At 44.9% G+C, this 12,612-nt stretch overlaps 1 protein-coding gene across 2 annotated transcripts in view; it reads left to right on the forward strand.

Annotated features, from left to right (window-relative positions):
- INPP5D (inositol polyphosphate-5-phosphatase D) overlaps positions 1-12,612 on the forward strand; it is a 221,960-nt gene that overhangs the window by 92,370 nt on the left and 116,978 nt on the right. The gene's annotated exons all lie outside the window — the stretch shown is intronic.

Here is a 12,612-nt window from a genome sequence, read left to right on the forward strand (position 1 = left end):
TAGTGGTAATAAGTGATCTGGTCATGGTGTGGCGGTATTTGTACCTTATATGTGCTATTATTCGGTCACTGTGTGGTGGTAATATGTGGTCTGGACATGGTGTGGCGGTATTTGATCCTTGTATGTGGTATTATAGGTCACTGTGTTGTGATAATATGTTGTCTGGTCATGGTGCAGTGGTATTTGTCCCTTTTATGTGATATTATTGGTCATTTTAAACATTGAAAAATAAATTAAAATATACCAAAATTGTATTGGATATGTTAACAACTGATTAAAAGGATAAAGTAGAGTAGGGCTCAGCCAAAAGAGTCGACCTTGTTGTGGTGGCGGATTAAAAAATGTTTGGCGAAAACAAAAGCTGCTGGCTATGTATGTAATCTGGTGATGGGAACTGTTACAGTTTGATTGGTGAGGACGTGGGGCAGAAATGGAGTTTTTCCAAGAGAGGGCGGTGGGACTGTGGACAGTTCAAGGGATGGAGGTGGGGCTGGGGTGGAGCCTGGGCAGAGTCTCAATGGGACCCCAAAAATGTTGCCAGTATGGGGCCCCGAAACTCCTAGTGGCAGCCCTGGGTTGCATTATACTATATAGGGGCTGTATAATACTCTATATCAAGGACCATGGGGAGTGCATTATACTATGTGTATTATATGGGACCTGCATTATACTGTATCGAGGACTGTGGGGAATGCATTATACTATATGAAGGATTATGGGGTGCATTATACAATGTGAAGGACTATGGGATGCATTATACTATATGGAGGATTGTGGGATGCATTATACTATACGGAGGACTATGAAGAGTGTAATAAAGAATATGGAGGGTTGTGGGGCACATTTTACTATATGGAGGACTATGGGGTATATTATACTAAACAAGCAAAATGCAGATTATTCATCGACTGATTGTATTGTTTATGCCAAAACAGAAATCAGTGTTCTTAGCAGCACATTGCCTGGTGAAAACTGCAGATGTGCTGCTGATAACATGATACTGTATGGGGACAGATTGATATACTAGTGATTGTTCTGTGCACATCATTCAATATCCTAAATCACACTGGTTTAACAGCCTGAACACAGCGCATGTAAAAAAGCCTAAATGTTTCTGTGATGTGATGTTTCTGTGTGATGGTGCAATATGTGAGTATTTGGACCCCACTTTAAACTTTTGCCCAGAACCCCACTTTGTCTAAAACTGGCCATTCATGTAGCAGTAGGGCTCCTAGAACACCAGGTCTGCACTTACTTTCAGTCAATTACCTGTGTTACTATCCTTAAATGTTTCTCACAATAGTAGTTTACGAAGCTGATATTGGTTCCACCTGAGTGTGGCTGAGCAGAAAAGCAGTTTGAGCTGTTGCATGAGGTATCACGGCTCCCAACACAGCAGGCCTACTCCCGTCCCTCACCCACCTTTTAATTTAAGCTTAATTTCAAAGCTGTATGTACTACCAATAATAATATGGAAAATGCGGAAAACCAAAACATTATGCCCCTTCATTTGCTATTGACTTGTTGGGTGATGAGGAGGACTTCATAGGGACCGTCATACAAGGGTTCTAGTCCGTGCTTCCTGACATGCCTTTTCACGACTACCAAATCACCAGGCTTCAGGTTATAGCAGGTGTCGGTTTCTGCTGAATCTGGAAAAGAAGAGGAAACTAGAACATGGGTGTTAGTAAAAAATCTTGCTAAGCTGAACAACACATTGAACAGCACGGTCAGTTTCTTCTGATAACTGCTGAGGCTGGAAATTTGCAACTGGGGGCCTAGCACCAAACAATATCTCATATGGGGACAGGCCATATTTTACAATAGGGGTAGTACGAATATGGTATAGTACAATGGGTAGGAGCTCTGGCCATGGAGCCGTAGTCTCCTGCATCATTTTGGTCAATTGTCCCTTCAGTGTGCCATTCAACCTCTCAACTTTCCCACTGGATTGTGGGTGGTACGGAGTATGGAGGGCTACAGTGGATGCAAGCATTGTCAAAACTTCTTGGTACACATGAGAAGAAAAGGCCGGACCTTGGTCACTTTCAACAACTTCTGGAACCCCATATCTGCATATAACTTCCATCACCAGTTTCTTCGCTGTGGTTTTTGCAGTCATGTTGGTAACAGGGAATGCTTCCGGCCAACTGGAGAACCGGGGCCCAGTAGAATTTTTGCACCAGTGCAAGGGCCTGATTCTTTCCTCGATGTGTAGGCCCATGTGCCCATGTGGCAATAGCAGGGTACATCCGCTTAGGGAGACACACAAGTTGGTCCTTTTTCCAGAGACCATTATCCATTCGTGCCCCATCAGTCTTCCATTGCTTCACCTCTTCCTTTGGAGACATTCTCTGCATCGTCATTAAGCGGTCTCGCGGGGTCCGACAGCAAACTTCAGTCTGTTGTAGATCATCAGGTTCTTGTAGGGTCAATGCTTCTTGTAATTGTTTACGCTGAGAGCGTGTGGTCACCATAGTTGGTATGGTTGGTTCAACAGGTAAAAGAGCGGCGGCTTTTGCTTGCATATCCGCAAATGCGTTGCCAACAGTCTGTGGACTGTTCCTAGGACCGTGTGCCTTAACTTTGATAATGGCCACCTGAGTAGGTAATTTAATTGAGTCCATGAGGGTTTTAACAGCTTCAGCATTTTTCACTGGGGTTCCGGCAGTAGTAATAAACCCTCGATTGGCCCATAGAGCCCCAAAATCATGAGCAATACCAAATGCATACCGTGAGTCCATGTATATATTAGCCCGTCTGTTCTTGGCCAAAGTACATGCAGTAGACGGAGCCTGGAGTTCTGCTTCTTGTGCTGACTGTGAGGGCGGGAGTGCAGCTGCGTGCACTACAGTGTCCTCTGTGGTAACAGCATATCCCGAGTGGAATCTACCAAACTCATCAGCATATCTTGAACCATCCGTGTATAACACCAGATCAGGATTTGGGAGCGGATTCTCACTGGCATTTGGTGGAGTAGCTGTTTCTTCAGTCAGAAGTTGGGAACAATCATGTTGGAGGTAATCCTCATCACTGCCATCTTTCCTTCTAGTTCATTATATCGTCTTTCAAGGCGTTGTAAAGGGGTTGCATTATGCGGGATGCATCCGGTATCCACTGACAAAAATAGGTGCATAGGAAAACGCTGGAGTTCAGTTTCATCTTTTTGGAAAGGAAGGGAGCTGACAGCTATTTTTCTTTCTTCTGTGAGGTGTCTGGCACCCTGAAGGAGACAGTGACCCAAGAATATCACTTGACCAAGGCAGAACTGAAGTCTCGAGGCCGAAACCCGACAATTCAGTGCTGACAGATACTTAAGGAGGCTAGCAATGGCAGAAATGGCAAAAGACACCTGCTCATATTTTTTTGCAAACTGGTTGGGACTGTTTTGGGCCCCTTGTGATATAACTGTCCATATTAACTGTCGTCCCTGATAAGTGAATGCAAATAGAATGGAATGCTAAAGGCGTTGGTAAGATCAATAACTGTAAACCAAGCAGCATCCTGGGGTATTTGCGACAAAAGAGTATGAGGATTAGGCACCAGGTTTGAGAAACACTTTTACTGGTTCTACAGGCATTTTCCCTATATCATTTGGCCCTTTTGACCAGAGATAAGATAGTATCTCTGAGAGGTATGGGGTGAGTCATTGATCCTCAGGCAATATTGGAGGTGGATCTGGGCCTATCAGGGCCATCATAATTGTAGGAAGGGCATGCAAAATACAGATTTCCTCACTGTCTTCATAACGTAAGAGCCATCTGACCATCATCTTGGAATTGTATTCCGGAGCGGAACTGTGATAATAAATCTGCCCCTAGTAAATTTACTGGACATATCGGAGAGATTACGAATTGAACAGCAACCTTGGGAAAAGGTCCCACAGAAATAGGGTTTATAAAAGTATATTAATTGGGTCTACCATCTACTCCGATTAAAATAGCAGGGGAATGACAATCTCTGAAAGTGTTCGAGTCTGGCACAGCGCCAGCATTAGCAGGGAGGGGCTGAGGAGCAGGTTTACCAGTAGCTGAAGTCTGGGGGGGCGAGAGTTTGCTGTGTGGGCTGAAGGGCACACTGTGTGCTCGCAGCTGCGGTGGGGGCTAGAGACTGCTATTTGCTCTTGTTTTTTTTCTCTGTACGCTGAACAGACGGGTTAAATTCTTCTGAAAACTTTTTTTTTCCTCTGGATCGGGTGAATGGGGATTGAGGCTGGCAGCAAAGGTGGGGGCTGCGACTCTCGGTCTCCTTGTACCATTGTCATCTAGCAGGGAGACCTCTTCTTTCAAATCACCACTTTTAACTCTTCGTCTGCCTAACACATTAGTATCATTAATCTCAGTTCCTTCTTTTAATCACTTCCTCACACCACAGTCACTTGCTTGAACCACAAAACATCCAGTCCTTGCCATAATAATAGACAATTTTTCCTTCTTCAACATAGCAGTAACAGAAACAATCAGAATTCACTTCCTCTGAAAACCTTTTTTTTTCCTCTGGATCTGGTAAATGGAAGGGGGTGGATACTCATAACCACTAGCAATATTAGACATAGCAGGGACTGAGGCTAGCGGCGGATGATAATAGGTACCGTCAGCGTCTCCCGGTCTCCTTGTACAATTATCATCTAGCAGGGAGACCTCTTTTTTCAAATCATCACTTTTAACTATTTGCCTGCCTGACACACTAGTATCAATCTTAGTTCCTTCTTAATCAATCACTTCCTCACACCACAGTCACTTTCTTGAACCACAATACATCCAGTCCTTGGCATAATAATAGACAATTTTTCCTTCTTCAACATAGCAGTAACAGAAACAATCAGAATTCACTTTCTCTGTTCTTCCTAACATCTTCGTCACACAATTCATGTGCCAAGCCACAAAATTCTTCTTTTCCTTCCACAGATTCTTTCATTTAGAGCTAAATATCCTTTAGTTGTGCACAATACTGGAGCGGCCATCTCAGTTTGTTCCACCAGGTCAACCCCCTCTGGGAAGCCCAAAATTCGCGGTACTCAGTGAAAAGAGGAGGGCGTCTCAGACTATCCCTCCGGACACCTCTGGTTATATATATATCTATATATACCTGAGTTACGTATCCTACCCATCTTCGATCACATGACCACGCCTGATTACTAACAATGATCAGGAATTCAGGATATTTTGACTATAAAGAGAGCCACAATCACTGGTCAATCCGGGGTGTCCGTCCCTTATGAGGTACGGTTCGAGCACTGGGCCCCCAACGGGACTGCACCTCTATATGATTCCACCCATGAATCACCCCACCATGAGGACAAACCTCAGATCCTCTTTGCAGCAACAAGCACAGGAAAACCACACCAACGGTCAGTCTGAACAGGATAACTGCCAACTTACCGTGGTTGTCGTGGGGGGGTGATCAGTCCCAATTTTCCAGCACCTGTGTCCGCTCCGAGGGTCCTTTGTCTTGTTGTCCACCGGGGGCAGAGGCGTCCCTGTTCGGGGGCCGCACATTGGGCACCAAAACTGTTGAGGTAGGGCTAAATTAACCCTTCATGGTTGATCCAGTGATTTCCAAATTAGTTCACAGGGCATTGCTAGCAACTGGGAATGACCACACGGAGATGGGGGTCTCTCTACGGGAGGATCCAGGCAGATCACTGAGCCCCTTTACTGAATCTCACATTACATAGCATTCTGCTTAATTATGCAAAGTATACAGCTACCAATAGAATTGTAATACATTTAAGCCAATAGTATTGCAAGAAAATCAGAATATGTCCCTAGCTGCGTGACGTAGAATATAGAACAACAGCACATTCTTTTAGGGTCTCATCTCATATATCATATCTTGTACAAGCTGGAACAGTCTGGTTTCATAACAGCCGTGAACTTTCATCTAGTTAAGTTACAAAATTTAACTCGTAAACAGCAAAATGGCGTCGCAAGCACAAAGATGGATCCCGGAGAACAAGATGTTCCGTACATCTGAATACTGTACTTCAAACGTAGACATCCAAGATTTCAGATTCCACATTAGAATATAGACTCGGGACGTTACATGGTAATGCATATGCCCTAACCCGAATGACATAAAAAAAAACTATTGCTGGCTTTTGTTCATTCTGCCTCCCAAAAATCAGAATAGAAAACGATCATAAAATGTCATTTGTTGTGAGTTCATTTTCCCCTCCGTCACTGAGGCCTGGTGAACTCCCTATTCTAGTGAAGGAAGGTAGTGAGTCTGATTATCAGACACCTGGGACTAATGAAGACGATTGGCTGAGTGGAGTCACTGACTGGATTTAAGGCAGCCCACGCCCTTTCTGCCCTGCGGGTGATTTCTCTGTGGACTCTTGGACACCAGTCTGATTCCTGCTCTCCTAAAGCTAAGTTTTCTGTTTGCCTTTTTGCATCTAAGATTTGTTTTTGTTTTTCTTGCTTTTTGGATTCTGCCACTCCCTGCTAGAGTGTGCAGTGTTCCGTGAGCTCTGTCTTCTGAAGGTACCTGAGTGCTGATTTAGTTTTTGAAGCTTAGTTGCTTCAGGGCCATTTTTTATATCAGCTTGTTGGCTTTTGTCTCTGATAGGGTTTTGGCAGATTGCAGACAGCAGCCTTCCTATCCGTTCCTATCTAGGTAGTTTTTGGGCCCCGTCTTTGCTCAGCCTGTCTTTCTGTCTGTGTAAGTGTTTTCATCTTGCTTCACCGTCATTATATGTGGGGGGCTGCCTATTGCTTTGGGGTCTGCTCTGGGGCAGTTAGATTTCCCCTTTCCTTCTTTAGGCCTATGTATCTCTCCGGCTGTGATCGAGAGGTCTAGGTCATCGTAGGAACCCCCCACGGCTACTGCTAGTTGTGTTGATAGGTTCAGGGGTCTGCAATCTGATAGTTGCCAACTTCTCTGGTTTTCAGGACTTAGCTAGCATTTCTGTTTTTGCCTCCTACGGTGACTCAATCATAACAGTCATGTGCCCGAAAATGGTACCCATGAAAACATCTAACTTGTCCCACAAAAAACAAGCCCTCATATGACTCTGTTGGCAAAAATATGGAAAAATTATAGCTCCCAAAATATGGTGATGCAAAAACTAGTTTTTGCAACTGAAAGCTTCTTTTAGTGTGTGATAGTAGCCAAACATAAAAAAAGATATAAATCTGGTATCGCTGTTATAACACCGACCCGAAGAATAAAGTTTCCTAATCATTTATACCTCACGAGGAATGGCATAAAAAATAAATAAAATAAATAAAACCAATTCTTCACCTTCTGTTGATTTGTTCATTCTGCCTCCCATAGATCGCAGTAAGGCTCGGCTCACATTCATCCTACGCTCTACGCTGAGCATTTACACCAATGGAAATCTCTGAAATACATGATTCAAACAGAACCCCCATCGTAAGATTCCTTATAAAGAGGAAGATGGAGGCAATGTGAACGCCGTCCGGTCTATGATCTGGTGGTGTCCCTCTTTTTAGGTGTGCTTAAAAGTGCAGTCAGCCACAGTTTTGTGCACTTCTGAAAGGGACACTGCTAAACAGAGGCCAGACGGAGTCCAGAGTAACTCTGCTGCCTCATTATAGTGAATGGATCCCTCAGGGGTTTCATCTAAATCACATCACTCAGATTTAGATGGAAACCCCAATGTAAGTGCTCAGTGTAGAGTGCAGGATAAATGTGATCCCAAATGTTATGTAAAATGTTCCTAATAAAAGCTTCAACTCAATCTACAAAAAAGCAAGACCCCACTCTGATCTGTCATCTGTTAATGGAAATATAGGGGTTTCCATGTTACTGGTAGTACAAAGGTTCTGGAAAAGCAAAATTGCTCCCCACACACTCCAAAAGAAATTCAGCAAATTCTGAGCTCCCAAATCCAAATACCCCCCTCCCTTCTAAGCCTCACAGTGTGCCTAAACCACATATAGTTTCCACATGTCTGGCATCTCTGAAACGATGAGAGTCAGCCTAATTTACTGATGCGTGTCTCTAGAAGCATGGGCTGGGTATAACGTACTAGTCATTATGAGGTACTGGTCACTACAGCGTACTGGTCTCTACAATGGCAGTTTGAAATTTTTACTCAGCAACATCCACTGATGCTTGTTTCTGAAAAACACACATGGAGTCAAAATCGTCACTATACCTGTAGATAAATTCCGAAAGGTGTATAGTTTCCAAAATGGGGTCACTTGAGGCAGGATTTCTGTTCTTCTAGCATTTAGGGGCTCTGTATATGGAGTTCGCAAATAATTCTGAGAAAATCTGCACTACAGGAGGTAAATAGCGCTCCGTTTCTCCCAAGTCTTGCCGAGTGGCTAAGCAGTGCTGTACAGCCAGAAATGGGGTATTGTGGGACAAATTGTGGTGCCATTTTTGCCGACTTCTTGTGTGAAAATGTAAAATATAGGCCTAAAACCAAACTTTAAGAGTCAGTGATAAGCGGTCATAAAGGAGCGCTTAGGAAGCAATCCTGGGGCAGACAAGGATGTCAGGTCTCCACCGCAGCTCCAGCCGAAAACCTCCAATGGAGGATAGGAGCAATGAGAAAATGGAAATGGTCTTAGGAGCGCAGGAAAGAGACTCAGACAAGGGATGGGTTTAAACCACAACTCGTTTCGACGGAGGATCCATCTTCATCAGGTGAAACTTCCACCTGATGAAGACTGATCCTCCGTCGAAATGCGTTGTGGTTTAAACCCATCTCTTGTCTAAGTCTCTTTCCTGCGCTCCTAAGACCCTTTCCATTTTCTCATAAGACCAAACTTTAGCAGTAAAAATGTAAAAAAATGCATTTTTTTTTTCACTGCACAATGGTATAAAACTCTGTGGCACACTCGTGGTGTCAATATGATGACTGCATCCCTAGATAAATCTGTTGAAAGATGTAGTTTGCAAAATGGGGTCATTTATGGGGGTTCTTCTGTTCTGGCAAATCAGGGGCTCTCGCAGTGGGTCATGGCACCCATAAACCATAACAGTAAAACCAGTATTATGGTGCGCCTTCCCTTCTGAGCTTTGCACTTTGCCTAAAAAGTATTTCCTGGTTACACGTAGGGTATTGGATCACTCAGGAAAAATTGGACCGCAGTTTGCAGTAAAAAAAAAAGGTTGAAGTCAGCTCACCTTTCTGCTATGTGCAGCTTGTCTCACCATCAGCCAACGCCCTGCACGGATTCAAGTGAGCTTAAGGAAACATCAGTACAAAAAATGGAAGGATCCAGCAATGTCGGGTGACGGTTAAAATCAAATATTTATTGTCAAAATGGCATTAAAATATTTTCAGGCACATAATGTCTGGCAACACTGCATGGAAACACCGATCTATGCGTTTCGATGTAAGGTCTTTATCAAGATCAGTTTGCAGTAAAACATTTTCCTATTAGCCCTTAGAAAAAATACAAACTTGGGACTAAAAGAACATTTTAGTGATAAAAATGTCATGTATTCTTTATTCACCGCTCAATGGATTCAAAATCTTTGAGACACAGGTGGTGTCAATGTGGTAGGGGCCGGGCTTGGGGGGAGTGGACCACTGCTTACCAGACGAGGCAAAGACGAGACAGAGACAGATTTCACTTGTAACAGTTCCAGATTTTATTCGTCGTCCTCTTGACGACCACAAACCACGCACCGCAGCTTCTTTAACCTACTCTGTCTCCAGGCCCGGGTACCTGCACCTTTGCTCCAGTCGCAGTAACGTCCTTCGCAGATCTCTCGCTGGGGCTGTCCTAGACCAATCTACCGCCAGGGCTTTACCTGCCCGAGGTCGTCGTCCAATCAGTACCCCCGGGGCCTCGTGTATCCTGCGGTCCATCGGGTCAGGGCCACCCCCTGACTGTCTCTTCTCTGTCTGTCCCCTGGTCGAGCTCCTCAGCGGTCTCCGTCTCCTGTCCTGCTTCTTCCTTTGCTGAGCTCCTCCCGGGACTAGCCTGTCTGGAACCCCTCTCAGTCCTATTTATCTCCTCTCTCACTGGGGAATTCCCTTTCTTGGTTCCTATCTCCCCGCCCCCCATGACTAAGTGTATCTTGAGCCATAACCTGATGTTCAGTCCTCAACTACTCTCCCCTGCCATCTTGTGGTCATTTCTTGGTACTACACCGTCCTGTCTACCTTTCTCAGCTGTCACCCTTCCGTCCTGTCAATCTCCGTCTCTGGTATACAAACCGTCCCCTCCTATTGCCAGTCACGTCTGTCCGTCAAGTCACCTTCCCCACATCAATATGATCACTGCACCCCTAGATGAATTCATGGGGGGGTTAGTTTGTAAAATGAGTTCACAAATGGGGGGTTTCTGTTGTTCGGCACCTCATGGGCTCTGCCAATATGACAATGCACCATCAAACCATTCCAGCAAAATCTGAACTCCAATATACCACTTCTTGTCTTCTGAGCTTTGCACTGTGCCTCAAAAGTAGTTTACCCCAACATATGGGGTTTCAGCGTACTCAGGAGAAATTGCACAACATATTGTGTGGTGCAATTTCTCCTGTTACCATTATTAAAATGCTGAATTTTGGGCTAAAAAACATTTTTGTGGGGAAAATATGATGTTTTTACTTTCATGGTTCAATGTTATAAACTTTTTAAGGAACACCAGGGGCTCTCCAAAGGGGACATGGCATCTGTAAAGGTCGACCAGGACTGTAGTCATGACCGAGGTTACTGCAGCACCAGAGCCCTGGCCTCCCTTCACAGACACACTCCGATTCCTGTGGAGCATACATGCCTCCTCACACTGGGGACTGTAAGGCTCCTTTGATGAATGATCAGATGCACAGTCAAAAATCAACTTGAAATGTAACACTTTAATATCCAAACTTCTCAGAACATCCAAATCCAGCACAGTGTTAATAGCAGCCTTTAAATCACATATTAAAGGGAATCTGTCACCCCTTTTTTGAGATATCATATAATTATTCAACTGCTCCCCCCTCCCTGTCTTGCTCTACACAAGAAGAAATGCGTAGCGCAAGACAGGGAGGGGGTGCAGGTGAATAAGCCCCGCCCAGCGGACCGGACAGCGGCAGTTTACATACATCTGAACCGATATAAACAAGGTATTTATGCATGAAAGGTGCGGGGTCAGGGGGAAGCAAAAGTACTAAGAGAATCCTTATGTGACACACAATTGAATGATATGATTATATGATATCTCAAAAAAGGGGTGACAGATTCCCTTTAACTCTTCCTTTCTTTTCCTGCTTGTCCTGTCACACGGTTCTACAATGGGTCGTACCGCTCTGTACGCTTCACCGGTATGTTCCCTGGCTTCTCTTGGGAGTTCCTTTCGCTGTTTCGCCCCAGCTAGAAAGGCGTCTGCCCGTGCTAAGTACTGTCACATGCTGAACATCCACCCGCTTGATTTTGCTGTGACAATTCTCTTAAGAAATGTTCCTGTCAGCTCCTCTGACTATATTTGTAGCACCAACTACCTGCTTACACTTGTGATGTGTGCTTCTGCTGCTGCTCGGGGAGATGATGCTGCTTCTCCCCACTATCTGGATGCCTGGGCACTGTCTTCTTGCCAACGTTGCGGGGTATCTATCATGCCCGGGCCAAAGGTCACCCAAGCACACCGGGCGTACTCACCCCACTACCTCCAACCAGGAAGCCCTGTCTCTATTAACTTAGTGACCCCTCCTACAGTTAACTCTTATGTTCTTATCACTACAGTAGAGCCCTAGATGCCCTCATCTAGTAGCCACTCCCCATACTGTACTGTCCCTATACTTTACATGGCGAGGTAGCATGAACATATGTACACATTGTGCAAATAGCAGCAACATGACGGAACAACGACATCACATACAGATATTACTGTAACATGGGGGTTTAAAAGGATAAAGCCACCATCCCCTTACACATCCGATAATGATTCCAGCAAATTTTGAGTTCAGACAATTTTTGAACTAATATTTGTTCTTTCAGCCTCCCAAAAATCAGAATAGGGACCCCGTCACACACAGCGTGATCGCTAGCGAGATAGCTGATTTTGTGACGCATCAGCGATCTCTCCAGCGATATCGTTGTGTGTGACGGGGATCAGCGACTGGCCCCCCTGCCGGGTATCGCTGATCGTGCACGATCATCCTGGGCCATTTTTTTATCGTTGGGCTCCCGCTGGCCAGCATGCATCGCTGCGTGTGGCAGTGAGAGACCAGCAATCAGCGACGCTGGTATCCAACGTAAACATCGGGTAACTAAGAGCCACGCAGCTCTTAGTTACCCAATGTTTACGTTGGATACCAGCGTGCATGTTGGCATCTGGGGTAAATAGCGGGTATCCAAGAGCCGCGCGGCTCTTAGATACCCGCTGTTTACATTGGAAACTAGCTTGCTCGCTGGTCCTGATCGCTGGAGGGGCTGTCTAACGATGTCCCAGCGATCCCATCCATGTCGGATCATTGGTGGGATCGCTGGGATATCGTTATGTGTAACGGGGCCTTAAGACTTGGTTCACAATTATTGCTTCACACTAAGAACTTATGCAAAGGGTTCCCATCTAGACACACCCGTAAATGGACTCCCCATGGGGTTTAGTTTCCAAAATAATGCCACCTTTTAGAGGTTTCTGCTTTTGTGTACCTTCGCTTCCAAGCCCCATTATGAGCCAAAATGATAGTTTT

Source organism: Dendrobates tinctorius, unplaced genomic scaffold (genome assembly GCF_039654945.1).
Source record: "Dendrobates tinctorius isolate UK_male_01 unplaced genomic scaffold, ASM3965494v1 ptg000069l, whole genome shotgun sequence".
Classification (NCBI taxonomy): domain Eukaryota; kingdom Metazoa; phylum Chordata; class Amphibia; order Anura; family Dendrobatidae; genus Dendrobates; species Dendrobates tinctorius.